Source organism: Oryx dammah, unplaced genomic scaffold (assembly GCF_014754425.2).
Source record: "Oryx dammah isolate SB20612 unplaced genomic scaffold, SCBI_Odam_1.1 HiC_scaffold_17, whole genome shotgun sequence".
Classification (NCBI taxonomy): Eukaryota; Metazoa; Chordata; class Mammalia; order Artiodactyla; family Bovidae; genus Oryx; species Oryx dammah.
This window is the reverse complement of record NW_024070201.1, coordinates 3,003,529-3,028,101: the sequence shown is the minus strand read 5'-3', so window position 1 is coordinate 3,028,101 and position 24,573 is coordinate 3,003,529. Positions and strand designations below refer to the sequence as shown.

The 24,573-nt window shown below is 38.4% G+C and overlaps 1 pseudogene; it reads left to right on the top strand.

The window, feature by feature from the left end:
* The first annotated feature begins 263 nt into the window (after nt 1-263).
* Nucleotides 264-13,521, top strand: LOC120876076 (annotated as a pseudogene).
* The last annotated feature ends 11,052 nt before the right edge of the window (nt 13,522-24,573 follow it).

The following is a 24,573-nucleotide window of genomic DNA, read 5'->3' as shown; positions in this document are numbered from 1 at the left end:
GAAAATAATCTACAGAAAGAGTGGGTATATGTATATGTGTAATTGATTCACTTCACTGTAGCCCTGAAACTAACAGAATATTATAAATCAATTATACTCTGATTTTAAAAACGTATATAAATGTTCATAGAAGCATCCCTAACAGTGGCTAAAAGTTGGAACCAATGCCTTAATTGATTTACAAATAAACAACATATAGTAAATACGTTCAAGGGAGTATTATTTGTCCATAAAATAAATAAAGTAGAGATATATGCCAAAGCATGGATAAACTTATGTCATTTGCACGAAATACCCAGAGTAAGCAAATCTATAAATCTATAAAGAGAGGACATGTGGTCAGTCAGTGCAGTTCAGTTGCTCAAGTCATGTCCGACTCTCTGCAACCCCGTGGACTGCAGCACTCCAGGCTTCCCTGTCCATCACCAACTCCTGGAGCTTGCTCAGACTCAGGTCTATTGAGTCAGTGATGCCATCCTACCATCTCATCCTCTGTCATCCCCTGTCTTCAATCTTTCTCAGCATCAGGGTCTTTTCCAATGGGTCAGTTCTTTGCATCAGGTGGTCAAAATATTGGAGCTTCAGCTTCAGCATCAGTCCTTCAATGAACATTCAGGACTGATTTCTTTTAGGTTTGACTACTTGGATCTCCTTGTTGTTCAAAGGACTCTCAAGAGTCTTCTCCAACACCACAGTTCAAAAGCATCAATTATTCGGCACTCAGCTTTGTTTATGGTCAAAATCTCACATCCATACATGACTACTGGAAAACCAGAGCTTTTACTAGATGGACCTTTGTTGGCAAAGTATTGTCTCTGCTTTTTAATATGCTGTTTAGGTTTGTCAGAGTTTGTCTTTCAAGGAACAAGTGTCTTTTAATTTCATGGCTGCAGTCACCATCTGCAGTGACTTTGGAGCCTAATAAAATGGACTTGGACAAGAAATGGGGAGTGAATGATAATTGCTATCATATTTCTTTTTAATGCTTACAAAAATATTCTAAAATTGATTCGGGTGTTGGTTGCTCAACTCTATGAACATACTGAAAAATACTGAATTATATACTTGAAGTGACCTAATTTTATGCCATATAAATTATATCCCAGTAAAGTTGTTCTTTAAAAATGGCATTGATTTAGCAATCTCTAACAATTTCTTCTCCTTTCCCAATAAAATACCCATGAAAACAGATAAAAATATGAAAACAAGACCAACCAGTTTTTAAAGTTAAGGAGAAATTTCTAATAATTGAAATTTGAGAAGTACTACATTAAAAAAAATTGCACACTTGCTCAGCCAAGTGAAAAATAGCAAAAGTGGCTCACCACTCCCTAACCTTCCATAAATAGGTAGACATACACTTATCTTTTTGCAATTTCTTGTACAACAGGTTGAAAAGTAATTTCATGTCAACCTTGGAATTAATTGTTCTGCCTCCATAGACACTGGTTTTCTTAAACTTTTTAAGTCATTCATCAATTTTTTTTCTTTTTATTTTCATCAAGAGACACAGGTACTGAGAAACCAAGCCTGAATGGATTTAGAGAGGAAATTGTGGTGGAGAGTTATGCCCTTCGAACTCGAAAAATCATTTTGAAGAGTGAAATGTTAGAGTCTTGTCATTTCTCATGAGTTGCATCTATTTAGGGCAAAGGAAGGTCAGAAAATGAGATTAGAAGAATGTACTCTCTCAGATATGTACACAATTTGGCTAGATATGGAAATTGAACTAGGAGTTTTGCAAATGAAACTGCCATCCTGCTGTGAATATGAAAAAATAACTTGGACGGCTTCCATGTTGCCAGAGAGTGGCGTCGAAGGATATTCTTTAGTCAAATGGACAAATTCAATTTCTTATTAACAATGAAAACTAGGGTCATCTCAGTTCTGATGGTTAAAATTTACACTTTGGGGATATTAAAAAATATACATAAATACTTGAACAATTGACTGTCTCAGAGATCCTCTGTTTCTTTTAAAACCATTTAAAGGAAATAATAACCAGTTGCTTACAAGAAACAGAAGAATATAAGTTTAAACTTTGCAGTGGTTTATCTCCTCCAGTTTTCCTCTTTTAAATTAACATTCAGCAGTACAGACCACATTAGTTAATATAAGGGGCAATAATAGCATATACATTAAATTTTTGTTTTTATTCATCTTTGATTGGAAAAGTCAATGAACCTGTGAATTACTATAAGATAAAGTATTTTTAATGTTTTGTGATTCAAGTATCCACTGACAGAAAATTAACTAAGTGAATTATACTTAGTAATGTCAAGTATACAAGAAATACTTACATAATATCAAATAAGAAAGACTAAGACTTAAAAAAAAAAGATGGTGTGAGTCCCAATATAGTATTTTTTGTACATTTTCTCTCATTTAATTTAAGATTGGGTAAGATTGGCACTTGGCCCATAGTAGTGTTCAATATGTATGTGTTGAATATTGAAAACATCCAAATGTATTTGAGGATATAGTTTATTTAAGAATTATTTTGTAAATCTCTTTAAGTGAAAATAAGTTGTAACTCCTTAATTTTTTTTCCCTTATAAATCAACAATATCACTTGAGTTATCTTGCAATGTTGGCTATAACAAAGCCCAAGTGGCTAAAACTTATGGAACATTTCTAATATTCTGGGCAGTGTTCCAAACAAAAAAGTTTTTAAGTATTAGCTCAGTTAATTGTCACAACATCACTGTGAGGTAAGTGCTATTATTATTACTCTCATTTTAGGGATAAAAAAAAAGAGAGAGCGAGAGAGCATGAAGAGGCACAACATTTTGCATTTAAACCTAGGTCACCTGAAATGAAGCCTCCGTGCTATAAAGTACCATGTTTTACTGTTTTTCCCTGTTATAGCTTTACCTGTCTACCAATCTTACATGCAGAGTGATGGCATTAGTGCTTTGAGATGCTGATAGGCAGCAAGAGAGATTGAAATTCAAAAAGTATCTTTTTAACAGTTTGCCTGACACACCAAAAACAAACTGTGAGAGGATACGCCTTTCAGCCAGTTCTTTTTGACTTTTCCTAATTGCAGGAAGAAAAAGCAATAATGCTTGTTTTCGTTTTTTCCTTTTCTATCAGTTGAAAAAAATGGGAGAATCTTTATCTCATATGTCATTGTGGCATTTTTATATCATTTTTCTAATTACTCCAAAGTTAGAACATAAAAATATAGGAATCACTTGTCAGGTAATTATAGTAATGTGACTTTTCCTTTATTTTTATTCTTCACTTTAGTTTTCTTCAAAGTCTAATTTTTTTTCAGAGTCTAATTTTTTATGATGCTTACCTCAACTCTCTGTCTTCCAAAATGAAGCAATTTAAGGTGTCATTTTTATAAATATTTTAAAGATTTTCAGCACAATATTTTGAATTATATTTTTAAAAATCTGAGATTCAATACAAAAAAATTGTTAGAGATCCCATTTGCAGCTTATACATGGGAGAAATACATAAACATATTTAGTGAGTGAAGTCACTCAGTTGTGTCCAACTCTCTGTGACCCCATAGACTATAGCCTACCACACTCTCCATCCATGGAATTTTCCAGGCAAGAATACTGGAGTGGGTTGCCATTTTCTTCTCCAGAGGATCTTTCCAACCCAGGGATCAAACCTGGGTTTCACGCATTGTAGGCAGATGCTTTTACCATCTGAGCCACCAGGGAAGTCATATTTAGTGCATATTTCATAGTAATATACATAGTACATAGAACATATTTAGTACATAAGTTTAACTATGTGAAAGTCGCTCAATCGTGTCCAACTCTTTGTGACACTATACAGTCCGTGGAATTCTCCAGTATTCCAGTATTCTTGGACTTCCCTTGTGGTTCAGCTGGTCAAGAATCTGCCTGCAATGAGAGAGACCTGGGTGCAACCCCTGGGTTGGCAAGATCCCCTGGAGAAGGAGAGAAAGGCTATACATTCCAGTATTCTGGCCTGGAGAATTCCATGGACTCTTTAGTCCATGGGGTCACAAAGAGTTGGACATGACTGAACGACTTTCACTTCACTTAATTTTGTGAATAATTCTGACTCATTATTTTGTGTGCCTGGCAGAAGTAATGCTGAAGTTCAAATACAAATAAGAAAACTTAAAAATGGGTTGAATATGTTTAAGATATCAGGTTTATTTCATATAACATATATATTTTGATAACATATAGATAGAATATGTGATAAAGAATTTTGTAGTTTGAATTTAAGTTGAATCCTAATTTACCTTGTTTTCTTAACAGTACATGAAGATAAGGATTATTCCAAGAAATGGCAAAAGTATGAGAAATTTTAAAACTCACTATATTTTTTCCTAGTATGCAACTCATTAACCAAATATTCTGGTAGCCTCCATCAGACTGATACATAAGAATGACAGATTTTAGTTGCATTTAGGGAAACCCATATCAAATGCCTTCGCTGGTGGCTCGGATGACAAAGAATATGCCTGCACTACAGGAGACCTGGGTTCAATCCCCAGGTCAGGAAGATCACCTGGAGAGGAAATGGCAACCCACTACAGGATTCTTGCCTAGAGATCCCACGGACAGAAGAGTTTGGTGGGCTAGAGTCCATGATGTTGCAAAAAGTAGACAGGATTGAGTGAATAACACTTGCATTTCACTTTTGTATCCAAATGGCATTTCCAAACTTAGAATCTTAGAACAGAGAAGCAACCTTAAAGTTCTATCAACCTTTTTAACTCAAATCCTTGCAAGGAATTCTTTCTCTCTAGTGTTGAAGAGTTCATCTTAAGCATACCTGATGCTACATAGATAATCAGAGTATTCTAAAAGCTGTTGTTTAAGATGTAGCAAATCCCATAGCTCTCTAGGATCCTTCTGCCTTTCCAAGGGCTCTTTTTTTCCCCATGATTTATGAGAACAACATCCCTTATAAAAGCAGAAGTCTTGGCTTATATACTCTGGAAGGCAACGTCATTTCAAGTTTCAGTAATATTGTTTGTAAAATTTATGAAAGCAACTGAAATTCTTCCTAAAATATTTGATTATATGCTACATATAGGGGCTTCCCTGATGGCTCAGCGGGAAAGAAGCCTCCTGCAATGCAGGAGACCCAGATTTGATCCCTGGATTGACAAGATCCCCTGGAGGAGGGCATGGCAACCCACTCTGGTTATTCTTGTCTGGAGAATCCCATGGGCGCAAGCACAGTACATAGGGTCACAAAGAGTTAGATACCACTGAAGTGACTGAGCATGCATGCTGATGTGTGTGCTGCATATAGTTATAAGTACTTATTTGCCACTGGTCAGAAACCAGTAAAGAGAATCTAGTAGAGAAGCATGATCAAAATTTTCAATGTCACATGCTGCTGCTAAGTCACTTCAGTCATGTCTGACTCTGTGCGACCCCGTAGACAGCAGCCCACCCAGCTCTCCTGTCCCTGGGATTCTCCAGGCAAGAATACTGGAGTTGGTTGCCATTTCCTTCTCCAATACACGAAAGTGAAAGTGAAGTCGTGTCCGACTCCTAGCAATCCCGTGGACTGCAGCCTACCAGGCTCCTCCATCCATGGGACCTTCCCAGCAAGAGTACTGGAGTGGATTGCCATTGCCTTCTCCGATATGAAGTGATAAAGTTTTATATAAGTAAAGCAAAGGGAAATTTCCATTCAGTTAAGTTCAGTTGTTCAGTCGTGTCTGATTCTTTGCGACCCCATGGACTGCAGCACACCAGGTACCTGTTCATCAAAAATTCCCGGAGTTTGCTCAAACTCATGTCCTTTGAGTACATGATGCCATCCAAACATCTCATCCTCTCTCATCCCCTTCTCCCACCTCAATCTTTCGAAGCAGCAGGCTCTTTTCCAATGAGTTAGTTCTTCTCATCAGGTGGCCAGAGTATTGGAGTTTCAGCTTCAGCATCAGTCCTTCCAATGAATATTCAGGACTGATTTCTTTTAGGATTGACTGACTTGATCTTCTTACAGTCCAAGGGACTCAGAAGAGTCTTCTCCAACATGTATAATATCATATAAGAAACGAATCGCCAGTCTAGGTTTGATGCAGGATATAGGATGCTTGGGGCTGGTGCACTGGGATGACCCAGAGAGAGATGGTATGGGGAGGGAGGTGGGAGAGGGGTTCAGGATTAGGAACATGTGTACACCCATGGTGGATTCATGTTGATGTATGGCAAAATCAATATAGGATTGTAAAGTAAAATAAAGTAAAACAAACAAACAAACAAACAAACTTAGGTTACTGACATGTAAATAGAGAGGGTGATATGGGGACAAGGAAGACCAGGCAAAAAAAGAGATGATATTATCACATTTATGTGCTCAGCTTTCTTTATAGTCCAACTCTTAACATCCATACATGACTTCTGGAAAAACCATAGCTTTGACTAGAGGGACCTTTGTTGGCAAAGTAATGTTTTGGCTTTTTAATATGGTGTCTAGGTTCGTCATAGCTTTTTTTCCAAGGAGCAAATGTCTTTTAATTTCATGGCTGCAGTCACCATCTTCAGTGATTTTTAGAGCCCCCCAAAAATAAAGTCTCTCACTGTTTCCATTGCTTCCCCATCTATTTTCCATGAAGTGATGGGACCAAATGCCATGATCTTAATTTTCTGAATGTTGAATTTTAAGCCAACTTTTTCACTCTCCACTTTCACTTTCATAAAGATGCTCTTTAGTTCCTCATCACTTTCTGCCATAAGTGTGGTGTCATCTGCATATCTGAGGTTATTGATATTTCTCCTGAAAATCTTGATTCCAGCTTGTGCTTCATCCAGCCCCGTGTTTTGCATGATGTGTTATGCATATAAGTTAAATAATCAGGGTAACGATATACAACCTTGATGTACTCTCTTCCCAGTTTGGAACCAGTCTGTTTTCCCATGTCTGGTTCTAACTGTTGCTTCTTGACCTGCATACAAATTTCCTAGGAGGCAGGTTAGGTGGTATGGAATTCCCATCTCTTGAAGAATTTTCCACAGTTTGTTGTGATCCACACAGACCAAGGCTTTGGCATAGTCAATAAAGCAGAGGTAGATAGTTTTCTGGAACTCTCGTTTTTCTATGATTCAATGGATGTTGGCAATTTGATCTCTAGTTCCTCTGCCTCTTCTAAGTCCACTTTGAACATCTAGGAGTTCTTATTCCATGTACTGTTGAATCCTAGCTTAGAAAAATTTGAACATTACTTTGCCGGTGTGTGAGATGAATACAAATGTCCAATAGTTTGAAGATTATTTTGCATTACCTTTCTTTGGGATTGGAATGGAAATGGACTTTTTCCAGTCCTGTCTCCACTGATGAGTTTTCTAAATTTGCTGGCATATTGAGTGCAGTACTTTAGCAGTATCATCTCTTAGGATTTGAAATAGCTCAGCTGGAATTCCGTTACCTTCACCAGCTTTGTTCATAATGATGCTTCCTAAGGCCCACTTGACTTCACACTCCAGGATGTATGGCTCTAGGTGAGTGATTATCAGGGTCACGACGATCTTTTTTTGTATATTTTTTCTATGTATTCCTGCCACTTTTCTTAATGTCTTCTGCTTCTGTTAGATCCATACCATTCCTGTCCTTTATTAGTGATAAAGTATATTAGGATAGCCTATCGCTTCTCCAACAGATCTTCCCAACCCAGAATCAAACCAGAGTCTCCTGCATTGCAAGCAGATTCTTTATCAACTGAGCTATCAGGGAAGCTCAATGATTTTCATTATTTAGAAGCAAAAAGTACAATTTTTTTTAAGTCAAGATGATATTTATTAGCTATGCTACTTAGCACTTCTGGTTCGAGTTGGAAAAATAATGCTTATCATATGGACTATGTGAGAACAGGAAAAAATATCAGTACAATATCTATCAAATAATAGATAATAAAGATAATTTCTAATATTTTTATGTCATTTGTTTATTATACCTACTGCTCTGTCAATTTAGTACAACCGATTTTTCAAATGTAATATTTAAGCATAACATATATAATTTTCACAAATTAGTAAACATGTTACCCAGTGCCCAGGATAAGAAACATAACAGTGCTGTCATCCTGGAAAGTTCCCCTACCCATGTCCTAATCATAAATCACATCCTCCACAAGGATGCTCCCATCATGATTTCTAATATATTGATGAATTTTGCCTGTTTTTGAACTCGATAAGTACTTCCTAAATCCTCAAATCTGTCAGCATGCTACATGACCTATAGGACTTTGCAGATATGATTTAAGTTAAGAATTTGAGATGGAGTAAGTGACCTAGGTTATTTAGATAGGCCAAGTTGATCACCTAAATCTTTAAAAGCAAAGAAACTTTCCTCGCTGCTGTGAATGAGAAAGAGTGAAATAGAGGGAGAAAATCAGAGACATGGAGAAAAGGAATCACCAATAGAGATAGAAATACAGACAGCGAGAGACAGAGAGATGACAGAAGACAAAGAGAGAGATTCAATGGGGAAAGAAGGGTGAGGAACATTCCTGGCATTAATAATTGAGGTCTTGGCCATGACTTGAGGAATGCTTTTAGAAGTTGGGAATGGCTTCAGAAGGGAGTCTCACCTGGAGTGTGCAGAAAGGAACATAATTGCTTTAGTTTAGCCTAGTGAGAGCTGATGAGGTTTTGATTTAAAGAACTGTAAAGTAACAAATTTGTACTGTTTTAAGCGACAAAATTTATGATAATTTGTTACAGTATCAATAGGAAACGATACAGTTATATTCCTATGGCTGGAATTGCTGAGTTATAGAGTCAGCTTATGCTTGAGTTGATTGGAAATTGTCAAAGAACTTCCAAGGCGGTTTTACCAGTCTATACTTCTACTAAGAGTACGTGAGAATACTAGTTCCTACACATCTTCCTCAACATTTGGAACCTTCTTTTGTCATTTCCATTCTTCTAGTAAAATTGTATATACTGTGATTCTATTCTGCATTTCTCAAATAATAAATGAATTCAAACACTGTTCATTTTTATGGGGCAAGTGGACTGCTTATCTTGTGATGTGACTGGCAAGTCTCTTACTTCTTTTTCAATGCATTTCCTTACCTAATCCAGAGAAGTTTTTTTTTAACTATATTCTATTTTATTATTATTATTATTTACTTTACAATATTGTATTGGTTTTGCGACACATCAACATGAATCTGCCACAGGAGTCATTTCTCAGACATAGTTTCATCAGTATTGTCACATCTTATATTCTGTCCATTTTTCTTCTACTATCTTACTGGTTGGTGAAGACAAAAATTAATACACTGTTAGCATCTTTCTGTATTATTTAAGGAAGCTTTTACTATCCCAAGATGATTAAAATTTTCTCCTATTATTTTTTCTCAATCTTTTATTTTTTGCCTTTTATATTTAATGCAATCTGTCCTTAAGATGGAAGTTTTAAATCTGTTACAAATGACAAAGTGAGGTATGGAGATTTAAACATTAAATAAAAAATGAAAGAATAGGCTAAATTGTGGTCTTCTGCTGTGCTTATCTACAAACACTGTTTTATCTACTGACCTTGTAAAGTCTTCCCTGATAACTCCAAAGTCGAATGGGTCTTTCCCTTTCTCAGCCCCAATATTTCTCAATCCACTCATGAGGTGTACTTTTTAACATTTGTAGATATTATATGCATTTGCATGTGTTGCCTTCCCTCCTGGATTGTTAGACTCTGTGATCAATGGCTGCATCATCATACATCTCTATGGGATTCACAGAATTAGCCCAACTTAAAACTGGTGGTATTTATTACATGATTGCTAAAAGAAAGGAGAATAACCATTAATTTCTATGCTTTACACATATGGTTCACATGGCAATGATACTTGCTATATGACTCAAAAATATCATGAAAAACTTATTACAAATAACAATCTTCTGGCATAAAAAAGATCTGAGAAAACAAAAATCTTTCTTTTTCATGGAAAGACATTTTATTTTACTTTATTTCTAAAATTTATTTATTTTTTTCCTTTTTTATTTTTTAATTTTATTTATTTATTTGTTTTAAATATAAATTTATTTATTGTAATTAGAAGTTAATTGTGCTGGATCTTCCTTGCTGCCTGTGAGCTTTCTCTAGTTGCAGTGAACAAGGGCTACTCTCTAGTTGTGTGCACATTTCTCATTTGATGGCTTCTCTTGTTGTGGAACATGGGCTCTAGGGAACATGGACTTCAGTAGTTGGGCTCCACAGTTGTAGCTTGAGGGCTCTAGAGCACAGGCTCAGCAGTTGTGGTACACAAGATTTGTTGCACTGCAGCAGGTGGAATCTTCCCAGATCTAGGATCTAACCCTTGTCCCTTGTGTTGACAGGCAGATTCATAACCAGTGGACCTCAAGGGAAGTCTGGAAAGGCATTTTATTTTAAATATAGCTCTACTGTACATGTCAATCCCCAAATCCAATGTAGCCTCCCCCCCAAATCTTCCTCTTTGGTAACCATAAGTTTGTTCTCTAAAGATACTGATCGTAACAGATTATTCACTTTAGAGATGCAATGAGAGACAAGCAAAGGACAGGAATCCCAATGGCCAATAGAACTATTAGATAATTGACTTCTTTAAGCTCTAAACCCATCAGACCAAATCAAGTTCAGTTCAGTTCAGTTCAGTCACTCAGTCGTGTCCGACTCTTTGAGACCGCATGAATCGCAGCACGCCAGGCCTCTCTGTCCATCATCAACTCCCAGAGTTCACTCAGACTCACGTCCATTGAGTCAGTGATGCCATCCAGCCATCTCATCCTCTGTCGTCTCCTTCTCCTCCTGCCCCCAATCCCTCCAAGCATCAGAGTCTTTTCCAATGAGTCAGTTCTTTGCATGAGGTGGCCAAAGTACTGGAGTTTCAGCTTTAGCATCATTCCTTCCAAAGAAATCCCAGGGCTGATCTCATTCATAATGGACTGGTTGGATCTCCTTGCAGTCCAAAGGACTCTCAAGAGTCTTCTCCAACACCACAGAGAAGACCAAATCAAAGTAATGCATATATTCAGCCTCCTCTATGTCTCATGTACTCAAAATTTTCAAGACAATATATATCTCAGAGAATCACTTGGGGCCCAGATTTTGCCACACATTACAAGAATATATATCAATCATGTGAATAGTAGCTACTTAAATGACAAAACAATATTTTATTAGAACAAATTTTTGACTACTCAATACCTTGTCAGTAACACATAATTGCATTCCAGTTAGTGGTGGCTAGGAAAGTGGGCTCTTTAACCTAAAGTAGACAAAATTTGGAATTCTCTTCTTATATAAACAAAGTTTTTTTTTTTCCCTCCACCTTTTGACCTTCTACCTCAATATACTCGTACTTTTAGACAATTGTCAAGAATATCTGTGTTCTTGAAGTTTTGCATAAGAAGTTATGAACAATTAAAAAGATCCATTCCCATTCTGTAAGAGTAAAATGCTATCTCATGTCCTTCTTTAGTTATGTCAGGAGCATTTTTTTATCACTTAGAAAAAGTTGCTAAGATAAAGTATGATTGTAACACATTTGAATAAATTAGAAAAGCATATGTATTTTAAGAGAAATTGATAGAAGTGCTTGAAACACAAAGAGCTACACTATTGTTTTTTAAATGCCTATTAGATTTCATTACAAGGTAAGATCAAGTTTGATTTTTGTCTAATGAACCTGAACTTTCTGCCAGTATTAGTCATTTCAGCAGCATACCTGAATTCACAGAGTATGACCACATCAGTTTCTGATAGATTAGTAGGCAATGAGAGTACTCAGCCTTGATTAAGCTGGGAGATTGCAAATTTTGATCTTGATATCAAACTTTGTTTCTTATAGGAAAATCATTCTACTCTAAAAAGGGATGAGATAGTATTTTAATTAAGTGCTCAAAACAGCTAATTTACAGCTAAAACTTAATATGTATCAAGAAGATTTCTATTTTATATATTTACTGTCAGAAATATCTCCAAAGCAATGTTTTTCAAAGTGGTTTGCTTAGTTTTGAGAGGTGGCTTTCATATTTTAAAAAAGTAAAAACATAACAGGATTCAAGGTTCATTTTATCCCAAAGGCATGATAAATTTTTAGGTATTTACCATAGTCTGGACAACGATTTTGATTTTTCACTGTAATTTTTGTTGAGATTTTTTTTCAGCTGTCATAACCAGAGAAGACTGATAATTCCTTGTAACTAAGTCCAATACACTTTAATTTCTCCAGCCCTTGAGAACAAAGGGTTACTCTCTAGTCAAGAAGAAGGCAAATGGGAAACATTGGAAGAACTTGCTATTAGTAGTGATTATTATTATTATTATTTTTTATTTTTAATTTCAAGCGTGAGCTCAAAAAGGAGTCATTGTGACTGGCTTATGATTACTTTCTGTAAAAGTCTGCATCTTACTCATTTTTGTCTCCACAAGACTCAACACAGCATCTACCATCTGAACAGAAACTAAAAAAAAAAAAAAAAAAGCTTCTAAGATATTTTTGCATTGTGAATGCCTAGAAGCTTGAGTGCTGCTTATCTAAGACCTACTTTATTCTGTTTTCATTATATTTGAAATTTGTAGTTGTGAAAAGAAAAAGGTACCCATGGATATTACAGTACCTACAGCCCAGTAGGGCTATGGTGTTTACACCACCTACCCCACTTTTGGATATAGACAGACCACTCAGGCATATGCACTCTATGGACAACCCACTGATGTCAATTATACCCAGGTTCAGACGAATGCAACCTATGGGCAGACCACATATGCAACTTCTTATGGGGAGCCTCCCAATGGATATTCTACTTGAACTGCACCCCCAACAAGGGTACTGTCAGCCTGTCCAGTATATGGTACTGCTACTTATGATATAATCACTGCTACAGATATTACCAACCAGGCCTCTTATGCAGCTTATTCTGCATATGACACCTAGCTTGCTCAGATATGGACAACAGAGTAGCTGCTATGGTCAACAAAGTAACTATGATTATCAGCCACCCACTAGTTACCCTTCATCCCGCAACTGGATCCTATAGCCAGGTTCCAAGGCAATATAGGCAACAAAGCAGCAGCTATGGGCTACAAAGTTCATTCCACACGACCACCCCAAGAGCACCCCACTCCCGTTTACAAGCAGGAGTCTGGAGAACGTTTCTGGCCAGAAGAGAACTGGAGAATGAGTGACCTGGTTAACCTGGGCAGAGGAAAAGGGAGATTTGATTGTGAAAGTATGAGCAGATGGAAAGGGAGGAAGATGAGCTAGAATAGTTGCTAGGGAGTGAGGTGGCTTCAATGAGCTTGGTGGCCCCATGGATGAAGGACAAGATCTTGATTTAGGCCCATTGTAGGTCCAGATGAAGACTCTGGCAACAGTTCAGGTTATGTGCAAGGATGGATTAAATGCCGTTGTGACATTAGATGACCTGGCAGATTTCTTTAAGCAGTGCAGAACTGTTAAAATTAAGGAGTGGACAACCCGTGACCCATGTCTACTTGGAGAAAGAAACAGGAAAACCCAAAGACCATGATGCTACAGTGTCCTATGAAGATCTGCCAAAACTGCTATAGAGTGGTTTGATTGGGAGATTTTTCAGAGATTCTCTTACAAAAAGGAAGCTTCCAATGAACATCATGTGGGAAGGAATGACACATTGTGAGGACAGAGGGATGCCACTTCCTCCTGAGGAGGTCCTGGGGCCTTGGAGGTCCTGAAGGACCCATGGATCACATGGAAGATTGTGGAGTAGACAAGGAGCCTTCCCACACAGCAGGCCCTGGGGTTTCTGAGGGAAACCATCTTGAAGAGGAGACTGTAAGTGCCCTGATTCACGGTGTGGAAGACAGAACTTCATCCAGAGTGCAACCAGTCTAAGGCCCCAAAACCCGAACGCTTCCACCCACCATCTTTCCAACTCCTAGGGACTGACTGTGGCAGGGGTGGCTCTGGTGGTAGGTGGGAAATAAAAGGTGACCTCGTGGACCCTGCTGGTTCAAGTTCAGTTCAGTTCAGTCACTCAGTCGTGTCCGACTCTTTGCGACCCATGGACTGCAGCACGCCAGGCCACCCAGTCTATCGCCAGCTCCTGGAATTTACTCAAACTCATGTCCATTGAGTCAGTGATGCCATCCAACCATCTTATCCCCGGTCATCCCCTTCTCCTCCTGTCTTAAAATTTTCCCAGCATCAGAGTCTTTCAAATGAAAGAGTTCTTCACATCAATTGGCCAAAGTATTAGAGTTTCAGCTTCAGCATCAGTCCTTCCAATGAACATTCAAGACTGATTTCCTCTAGGATGGACTGGGTGGATCTACTGGCAGTCCAAGTGATTTACAAGAGTCTTCTACAAGAACACGTTTCAAAAGCATCAATTCTTCAGCACTCAACTTTCTTTATAGTCCAACTCTCACATCCATACATGACCACTGGGAAAACCATGGCTTTGACTAAATGGGCCTTTGATGGCAAAGTAATGCCTCTACTTTTTAAATATGACATCTAGGTTCATCAGATGACCATTATATCTAGTACTGTGGACAGGAATCCATTAGAAGAAATGGAGTAGCCATCATGGTCAACAAAAGAGTCCAAAATGCAGTACTTGGATGCAGTCTCAAAAATGACAGAATGACCTCTGTTCATTCCAAAGCAAACCATTCAATATCACAGTAATTCAAGTCTGTGCACCAACCAGTAATGCTGAAGTAGCTGAAGTTGAGTGGTTTTTTGAAGGCCAACAAGACTTTTAGAAATAACACCCCAAAAAGATGTCCTTTTCATTATAGGGGACTGGAATGCAAAAGTAGGAAGTCAAGAAACACCTGGAGTAACAGGCAAATTTGGCCTTGGATTACAGAATGAAGCAGGGTGAAGGCTAATAGAGTTTTGCCAAGAGAAGACACTGGTCATAGTAAACACCCTCTTCCAATAACATAAGTGAAGACTCTACACATGGACATCACCAGATGGTCAACACCAAAATCAGATTGATTTTATTCTTTGCAGCCAAAGACAGAGAGGCTCTATACAGCCAGCAAAAAGAAGACTGGGAGCAGACTGTGGCTCAGATCATGAACTCCTTATTGCCAAATTCAGACTTAAATTGAAGAAAGTAGAGAAAACCACTAGACCATTCAGGTATGACCTAAATCAAATCCCTTATGATTATACAGTGGAAGTGGGAAATAGATTTAAGGGCCTAGATCTGATAGATAAGAGTGCCTGATGAACTATGGAATGAGGTTCATGACATTGTACAGGAGACAGGGATCAAGGCCATCCCCATGGAAAAGAAATGCAAAAAAGCAAAATGGCTGTCTGGGGAGGCCTTACAAATAGCTGTGAAAAGAAGAGAAGTGAAAAGGAAAGATATAAGCATCTGAATGCAGAGTTCCAAAGAATAGCAAGAAGATATAAGAAAGGCTTCCTCGGTGATCATTGCAAAGAAATAGAGGAAAAGAACAGAATGGGAAAGACTAGAGATCACTTCAAGAAAATTAGAGATATCAAGGGAATATTTCATGCAAAGATGGACTCGATAAAGGACAGAAATGATATGGAACTAACAGAAGCAGAAGATATTAAGAAGAGGTGGCAAGAATACACAGAAGAACTGTACAAAACAGATATTCATGACCAAGATATTCACGATGGTATGATCACTCACCAAGAGCCAGACATTCTGGAATGTGAAGTCAACTGGGACTTAGAAAGCATCACTATGAACAAAGCTAGTGGAGGTGATGGAATTCCGGTTGAGCTATTTCAAATCTTGAAAAATAATGCTGTGAAAGTGTTGCACTCAGTATGCCAGCAAATTTGGAAAACGCAGTAGTGGCCACAGGACTGGAAAAGGTCAGTTTTCATTCCAATCCTGAAGAAAGGCAATGCCAATGAATATTCAAACTACTGCACAATTGCACTCATCTCACACGCTAGTAAAGTAATGCTCAAAATTCTCCAAGCCAGTCTTCAGCAATACATGAACCGTTAACTTCCAGATGTTCAAGCTGGTTTTAGAAAAGGCAGAGGAACCAGAGATCAAAGTGCCAACATCCGCTGGATTATGGAAAAAGCAAGAGAGTTCCAGACAAACATCTATTTCTGCTTTCTTGACTATGCCAAAGCCTTTGACTGTGTGGATCACAATCAACTGTGGAGAATTCTGAGAGATGGAAATACCAGACCACCTGACTTGCCTCTTGAGAAACTTATATGCAGGTCAGAGGGTAACAGTTAGAACTGGAAATGGAACAACAGACTGGTTCCAAATCAGAAAAGGATTACCTCCAGGCTGTATATTGTCACCCTACTTATTTAATTTATATGCAAAGTACATCATGAGAAACACTGGGCTGGAAGAAGAACAAACTGGATTCAAGTTTGCTGGGAGAAATATCAATAACCTCAGATATGCAGATGACACCACTCTTATGGCAGAAAGTGAAGAGGAACTAAAAAAGCCTCTTGATGAAAGTGAAAGAGGAAAGTCAAAAAGTTCGCTTAAAGCTCCACATTCAGAAAACGAAGATCATGGCATCTGGTCCCATCACTTCATGGGAAATAGATGGGGACACAGTGTAAACAGAGTCAGACTTTATTTTTCTCGGCTCCAAAATCACTGCAGATGGTGACTGCAGCCATGAAATTAAAAGACGCTTACTCCTTGGAAGGAAACTTATGACCAACCTAGATAGCATATTGAAAAGCAAAGACATTACTTTGCCAACAAAGATCCGTCTAGTCAGGCTATGCTTTTTCCAGTGGTCATGTATGGATGTAAGATTTGGACTGTGGAGAAAGCTGAGTGCCAAAGAATTGATGCTTTTGGACTGTGGTGTTGGAGAAGACTCTTAAGAGTCCCTTGGACTGCAAGGAGATACAACAAGTCCATTGTAACGGAGATCAGCCCTGGGTGTTCTTTGGAAGAAATGACGCTAAAGCTGAAACTCCAGTACTTTGGTCACCTCATGCGAAGAGTTGACTCATTGGAAAAGACTCTGATGCTGGGAGGGATTGGGGGCAGGAGGAGAAGGGGACGACCGAAGATGAGATGGCTGGATAGCATCACTGACTCGGTGGACGTGAGTCTGAGTGAACTCCGGGAGTTGGTGATGGACAGGGAGGCCTGGCATGCTGTGATTCATGGGGTCACATAGTCAAACACAACTGATCGACAGAACTGAACTGAACTGAACTAAGTTCGTCATAAATTTTCTTCCAAGGAGCAAGCGTCTTTTAATTTCATTGGTGAAGTCACCATCTGCAGTGATTTTGGAGCCCAGAAAAATAAAGTCAGCCACTGTTTCCTCTGTTTCCCAGTCTATTTATCATGAAGTGATGGAACTAGATGCCTTGATCTTAGTTTTCTATTTTTTTGAGCTTTGAACCAACTTTTACACTTTCTTCTCTCACTTTTATCAGGAGGCTCTTTAGTTTTCTTCACTTTCTGCCATAAGAGTGGTGTTATCTGCATATCTGAGGTTATTGATATTTCTCCTGGCAATCTTAATTCCAGCTTGTGCTTCATCCACCCCAGCATTTCTCATGATGTACTCTGTATATAAGTTAAATAAGCAGGGTGATAATATACAGCCTTGACATACTCCTTTCCTGATTCAGAACCAGTCTGTTGTTCCATGTCTAGTTCTAACTCTTGCTTCCTGACCTGCATACAGATTTCTCAAGAGGCAGGTCAGGTGGTCTGGTATTCACATCTCTTGAAGAATTTTCTCGCAGTTTGTTGTGGTCTACACAGTCAAAGACTTTGGCATAGTCAGTAAAGTAGAATAGATGTTTTTTTTTCTGGAGTTCTCTTTCATTTTGGTGATCAAATGGATGTTGGCAATTTGATCTCTGGTTCCTCTGGCTTTTCTAAATCAAGCTTGAACATCTGAAAGTTCATGGTTCACATATTGTTGAAGCCTGGCATGGAGAATTTTGAGCATTACTTTACTAGTGTGTGAGACGAGTGCAGTTGTGAAGTAGTTTGGGCATTCTTTGGCATTTCCTTTCTTTGTGTTTGGAATGAAAACTGACCTTTTCCAGTCCTGTGGCCACTGCTGAGTTTTCCAAATTTGCTGGCATATTGAGTGCAGCACTTTCACAGCATCATCTTTTAGAATTTGAAATAGCTCAACTGGAATTCTGTCACCTTCACTAGCTTTGTTCATAGTGATGCATTTTAAGGCCCACCAACTTGCCTTCACATTCCAGGATGTTTAGTTCTAGTTGAGTGATCACACCATTGTCATTATCTGGTTTGTGAAGATCTTTTTTGCATAGTTCTTCTGTGTATTCTTGTCACCACTTCTTAATATCTTCTGCTTCTATAGGTCCATACCATTTCTGTCCTTTATTTAACCCATCTTTGCATGAAATGCTCCCTTGGTGTCTCTAGTTTTCTTGAAGAGATCTCTAGTCTTTCCCATTCTATTGTTTTACTCTATTTTTTTGCATTGATCACCAAGGAAGGCTTTCTTATGTCTCTGCTATTCTTTGGAATTCTGCATTGAAATGGGTATATCTTTCCTTTTCTACTTTGCCTTTTGCTTCTCTTCTTTCCTCAACTATTTGTAAGGACTCCTCAGACAACCGTTTTGCCTTTTTGCATTTCTTTTCCTTGGAGATAGTCTGATCCCTGCCTCATATACAATGTCACAAACCTGTGTCTGTAGTTCTTCAGGCTCTCTGTCTAACAGATCTAATCCCTTAAATCTATTTGCCACTTCCACTGTATAATCATAAGCGATTTGATTTAGGTCATACCTGAATGGTCTGGTGGTTTTCCCTACTTTCTTCAATTTAAGTCTGAAGTTTGCAATAAGGAGTTCATGATCTGAGCCACAGTCAGCTCCCAGTCTTTTTCTTGCTGACTTTATAGCATTTCTTCATCTTTTGCTGCAAAGAATATAATCAATCTGATTTTAGTGTTGACCATCTCATGAGTCCATGTGTAGAATCTTCTCTTTTGTTGTTGGAAGAGGGCGTTTGCTATGACCAGTGCGTTCTCTTGGCAGAACTCTATTAGCCTTTGTGCTGTTTCATTCTGTACTCCAAGGCCAAGTTTTTCTGTTACTCTAGATATTTCTTGACTTCCTACATTTTCTTGTCCCCTATAATGCAAAGAACATCTTTTTGGGGTGTTAATTATAGAAGATCTTGTAGATCTTCATAGAATGACTCAACTTCAGCTTCTTCAGCAATACTAGGCAGGACATAGACTTGGATTACTGTGATACTGAATGGTTTGCCTTGTAAACAAACAGAGATGATTCTCTCATTTTTGAGATTGCATCCAAATATTGTATTTCAGACTCTTTTGTTGACTATGATGGTTATTCCATTTCTTCTAAGGGATTCTTGCCCGCAGTAGTAGATATAATGGTCATCCGAGTTAATCAGCCATTCCAGTCCATTTTAGTTCGCTGATTCCTAAGATGTCAACATTCACTCTTGCTATGCCTGTTTGACCACTTCCAATTTACCTGGATTCATGGATCTAACATTCCAGGTTCCTATGTCATATTGCTGTTTACAGCATCGGACTTTACTTCCATCACCAGTCACATCCACAACTGGGTATTGTTTTTGCTTTGGCTCTGTCTCTTTACTCTTTCTGGAGTTATTTCTCCACTGATCTCCAGTAGCATTTTGGGCACCCACCACCCTGGGGAGTTCATCTTTCAGTGTCCTATCTTTTTGCCTTTTCATGTTGTCCATGGGGTTCTCAAGGAAAAAATATTAAAATGTGTTTCCCAATCTTTTCTTCAGTGGATCACATTTTGTCAGAACTTTCCACCATGACCCGTCCATCTTGAATGGCCCTACAGGGCATGGCTCATAGTTTCTTTGAGTTAGACAAGAATGTGGTCCATGTGATCAGATTGGTTAGTTTCCTGTGAATGTGGTTTTCAGTCTGTCTGCTCTGATGGAGAAGGATAAGAGGCTTATGGAAGCTTTCTGATGGGAGCGACTGACCTAGGAGGAAATGGGGTCTTGCTCTGAATGAGGAGGCCATGTTCAGTAAATCTTTAATACAATTTTATGTTGAAGGGTGGGGCTGTGTTCCCTCCCTGTTATTTACCTGGGACCAAACTATGGTGGAGGTAATGAAGATAATGGTGACCTCCTTCAAAAGGTCCCATGCAGGCACTGCTGCACTCAGTGCCCCCAGCCCTGCAGCAGACCACTGCCGACCCACACACCCACTGGAGACTCCTGGACACTCACAGGCAAGTCTGAGTCAGTATCTTGTGGGATCACTACTCCTTTTTCCTGGGTCTTGGTGCACACAAGGTTATGTTTTTGCTGGCCGAGAGTTTATTTCCAAGGCTTGTGTAAGTTTTGGTATCTCCACTCCAGTGTTCTTGCCTGGAGATTCCCAGGGATGGGGGAGCCTGGTGGGCTGCCATCTGTGGGGTCGCACAGAGTCGGACGCGACTGAAGAGACTTAGCAGCAGCAGCAGCAACATGGTGGTTCCAGTGGAATGTTAAGAGGTTGCTGTGGTGGAGACAGAGTTGGCTTCCGTGGTGACTGGAACATTAACCATGGTGGCTTTAGTGGAAGAAAATAAGGTGATCCTGGGTGACCCCTAGGAACTTAGATGGAATAGAGGGGTTGTAAAAGAGGCAGGTGTGGAGGACCTGGAAAAATGGCTAAAGGTGAACACCACAGAAATGCAGACACCAGTCCCACTCAACATAGAGACCCTGCAGAACTGCACTGACTGCCAGATTTATTTTTTAAACCAGAAAATATTTTGAATTTATAATTTCACATTTATAATATTAGTCACAACATTATGGTTATTCCTTGTCTGTTGTTCAGTCACTAAATCATGTTTGACTTTTTGAGACCCCATGAACTGCAGCATACCAGTCTTCCCTGTCCTTCACTGTCTCTAGAATTAGATCAAATTCATATCCATTGAGCTGATGAAGCTATCCAACCATCTCATCATTTGCCTCCCTCTTCTCCTTTTACCTTCAATCTTTCCCAGCATCAAAGTCTTTTCTAATGAGTCAGTTTTTCACATCACATGACCAAAGTATTGGAGTTTCAGCTTCAGCATCAGTCCTTCCAATGACTATTCAGGGTTGATTTCCTTTCTGATTGACTGTCTTTGATCTCCTTGCTGTCCAAGGGACTCTCAACAGTCTTCTCTAGCACCACAACTCAAAAGCATCAGTTTTTCAGTGCTCAGCCTTCTTTATCATCCAACACTCACGTCCATACACGACTACTGGAAAAATCACAGATTTGACTATACCGACCTTATTCAGCAAAATTATGTCTTTGCTTTTTAATATACTGTGTAAATTTCCTTTCATGGAACTTGCCATCACAGTGATTTTGGTGCCCCCCCAAAATAAAATATGTCAGTGCTTCCACTTTTTCCCCTTTTATTTGCCATGAAGTGAAGGGACCAGATGCCATGTTTTTAGTTTTTTGGAAATTGAGTTTTTACTCTCTGGCTTTACTCTTATCAAGAGGTTTTGTATTTCCTCTTCACTTTCTGAAATTAGAGTTCAGTTCAGTTCAGTTCCATTCAGTCATTCAGTCGTGTCCGCCTCTTTGTGACCCCATGAATTGCAGCACGGCAGGCCTCCCTGTCCATCATCAACTCTAGGAGTTTACTCAAACTCACGTCTGTTGAGTCAGTGATGCCACCCAGACATCTCATCCTCTGTAGTCCCTTCTCCTCCTGCCCACAATTAGAGTAGTCTTCTGCATATCTGAGGTTGTTGCTATTTCTTCAAGCAATCATGATTCCAGCTTGTGATTCACCCAGCCTCGCACTCCACAAGATGCATTCTGCATAAAAGCTAAATAATCAAAGTGACCATGTTCAGCCTTGCTGTACTCCTTTCCCAATTTTGAACCAGTCAGTTTTCCCATGTCTCTTTCTAACTGTTGCTTTTTGACCTGCATAGAGGTTTCTCAGGAGACAGATGAGATAAGGTAGGCTGGTATTCCCATCTCTTTAAGAATTTTCCCTGGTTATAATAGCCAGGGCATGGAAGCAACCTAGATGTCCATCAGCAGATGAATGGATAAGAAAGCTATGGTACATATACACAATGGAGTATTACTCAGCCGTTAAAAAGAATACATTTGAATCAGTTCTAATGAGGTGGATGAAACAAAAGCCTATTATACAGAGTGAAGTAAGCCAGAAAGGAAAACACCAATGCAGTATACTAACACATATATATAGAATTTAGAAAGATGGTAACAATAATCCTGTATGCGAGAGAGCAAAAGAGACACAGATGTATAGAACAGTCTTTTAGATTCTGTGGGAGAGGGAGAGAGTGGGATGATTTGGGAGAATGGCATTGAAATATGTATATTATCATATAAAAAATGAATCACCAGTCTAGGTTCGATGCAGGATACAGGATGCTTGGGGCTGGTGCACTAGGATGACCCAGAGAGATGGTATGGGGGGGGGCAGTGGGAGGGGGGTTCAGGATTAGGAACATGGGTACACCCGTGACAGATTCTTGTTGATGTATGGCAAAACTAATACAGTATTGTAAAGTAAAAAAAAAAAAAAAAAGATTTTCCAAAGTTTGTTGTGATCTACACAGTCAAAGGCTTTAGCATAGTCAATGAAGCAGATGTAGATTTTTTTTTTTTCTTGAATTCCTTTGTTTTCTCTATGATCCATCGAATGTTAACAATTTGATTTCTGGTTTCTCTTCCTTTTCTAAATCCAGTTGGTACATCTGAAAGTTCTCAGTTCACACACTATTGAAACATATCTTGAAGGATTTGGGGCATAAACTTACTAGTATGAGAAATGAGTCCTTGTCTTTACTTTAGTATTTTTCTCCACTTGTGAACAAACATTAAATAAGTGAAATAGTAGTGTGCTTTTTTTTTCTTCTTCTTTTAAAGATGAATTTTTTATGCAAAATTAAACAATGGAAACCCCTTGTGAGCATGCTCAGTATCACTGTGGAGAACCAAGAGTGCTTCTAATTGTAACAATGTTCATACTTGTGATTTTTTAAAATAAAATTGCAAATTTTTATAAACAAGCAAAACAAAACAAAAGAATAAACGTGTAGTTGTGCTCAATCATTGGTTTACAAGAGGCCTTGGGCTCAAGCCCAAAGACTCTGATTGAGTCTTGGGTAAAGTTTGGGCAGATTTTAATGTTCAGTAGGCTTGAAAACCATTACTGTCAAAGTGCAGTGCTTCTCAGATTTTCAAGTACATAGAAGTCATCTATGTACTGCAAAATATTTGCTGCAAAATAAAATTTTCCTTAAAAAGCAAATTTGAATTTAAGCAGTCTAGAAGTGGGCCTATTATATTTTTTTAATATAAAGGTTCAAGTAATGATGTTGCTGAGGGTAGCTGTTCATTTTGGTTTGTTTAGCATGTTGTTGCTGTTGTTTATTGGCTAAGTCATTTCCAACTATTTTACAGCCCCATGGACTGTTGCCCACCAGGCTCTTCTGCCCATGGGAATTCCCCAGCAAGAATACTGGAGTGAGAAATCATTTCCTTCTCCAGAGGATCTTCCTGACCCAAGGATTAAATTTGTGTCCTGTATTGATAGGTGGATTATTTACCACTAGAAACACCCTTGTCTAGTGTATAGGGGTTTAACTATCAAACTAAGATTATCTTGGTAAATTGGGATAGTTGATATGCTTAGTTATAGGTCCATGAACCACTCTGTATATCATAAGACCCCAAGTCAGAGGTTTTCAAACTGTGGTGTGCTTCAGAATCACCTCAAAGTCTTAGATAATACCTACACCCAAAACTTTTCCTTCTCTAGGTCTGGGGAGTTGTTCTGAGACTTTACATTTAGTAAAAATATCTAGATGATGCCAATATTGCTAGTCTAAGGACCACATGAAATAGTCATAATTTCTGTTTGCTTCAAATTAAAATTGCCTACACAGTTTTTAAACTACTGATGCCTGGACCTTGTTCACACAGATTGTTTTGTGGACAAAAAAACATCATTGTGTATGATCTGTGACTTTAAAATTCATTCCAAGTAATTTCCACGTTCAATCCAGGCTGAGATTTATGGTCAATACATATACTACAATTATCAAAAGTTCAAATATAAATTTGTTTTTGTTTATTTAACATTTATGTTTATTTATGTCACTCTCTGTTCTATAAAAGCAATATCATAAAAGACTGAACAAAGATGAAATTCTGGATATATATCAAGTTATTTCTTTTCCTGGATGTTCTTATTTACAAAATTAAAAATATATATATATATATGAATAAAATTTGTGATATTCCCTCTTTGGAGTAGGTTGTATCTCTGTCATACTTTTAGTCACAAATCTTTGAAGGAAAGTAGGACAAGAACTGCCTTCCTGGAACAAAGCCTATCTTACATCCTTGACTTAGTTTCCCCTGCTTCTCCTCTTTTCTTCTGAAACTTTTCCTTCTTTTAACAGATGGTTTCTCTCTCTCTGAGTTAAATTCACCCATTCCAGTCCATTTTAGTTCGCTGATTCCTAGAATGTCGATGTTCACACTTGCCATCTCTTGTTTGACCACTTCCAATTTCCCTTGATTCGTGGACCTGACTTTCCAGGTTCCTATGCAATATAGCTCTTTACAGCATCGGATC